Consider the following 1,186-nt stretch of genomic DNA (forward strand, 5'->3'; position numbering starts at 1 on the left):
GAAGCGTACTTTCAATATTTAGAAAGATTTAAAGATTTTTTAAATACATGCCCACATCATAGTTTTGAAAAATGGCGTACTATTATGAAGGCCTAACTCCTGAAACAAAATAATTTGTAGAAACGATGTGTAATGGTTAATTTTTAGATAAAGATCTAGATGAAACTTTAGAATTTCTAGATCATCTAGCTGAAAATTCTCAATCTTGGCAAGCAGTAAAACCAATCGAAAACTCAATCAGATCTAATCTTGCTAGTTCTAGTGAAGGAAAATATCAATTGAGTCAAGATGATGATCTAAATGCTAGGATTGCTAGTTTGCCTAGAAAGGTTGAAGCTAGGGAATTAAGGAAAGTAAAGGAAGTTAAACCCGTGCAAAATAATAAAATTTGTAGCATTTGTAAAACTTTTGGTCATCTTACGCATGATTGTCTTAACATTCCAGTTTTCAAAGAAGTTTTACATGATCAAGCCAATGCTATGAACACTTTCAAAAAGCCTTTTCCTTCTCCATTCTTAGAAACATTTAATCAACAATGGAGAAATCATCCCAACTTTAGTTGGAGAGATGATAATCGTGTTCATATATCTCAACCTCAAGGGCTTTCAAAATTCCCTTCTTTTCCACCACCACAATCAAAGACTCTTGAGGAAACATTGCAGTCTTTTATGCAAGGACAAGCAAATATTAATAATCAAACTTCACAAGCCATCAATGAAATTAAGAACACACTTTCTTCATTGACCTCTTCTTTGCATTCTCAAGAAAAAGGCAAATTTCCTGCTCAACATCAACCAAATCCTTCTCAGCAATATAATGTAAATGCTTTTAGTTCCTCTGAAAGTCAACAAGAAAATGCTAACTCCATCACGACTCTTCGTAGTGGAAAAATTATTGACAAAACCATCCCTTCAAAAGAACTAAAATCGCGTGGGACTTCAAAGCAAGAAAATGACGTTTCCAAAAGTGAGGAAAAAATCATTTCTGAAACTATTGTTGAAAAATGTCCCATTCCAGCTCCATTTCCTCAACGATTGCAACCAATTTCAAAACTCAGCCATAATTCTGAAATTTTTGAACTTTTCAAACAAGTGAAAATTAAAATACCATTATTGGATGCAATCAAACAAGTTCCTTCATATGCAAAATTTTTAAAAGACTTGTGCACTGTCAAGAGGAAACTTAA

This window comes from Olea europaea, chromosome 16, assembly GCF_002742605.1.
Source record: "Olea europaea var. sylvestris chromosome 16, O_europaea_v1, whole genome shotgun sequence".
Classification (NCBI taxonomy): Eukaryota; Viridiplantae; Streptophyta; class Magnoliopsida; order Lamiales; family Oleaceae; genus Olea; species Olea europaea.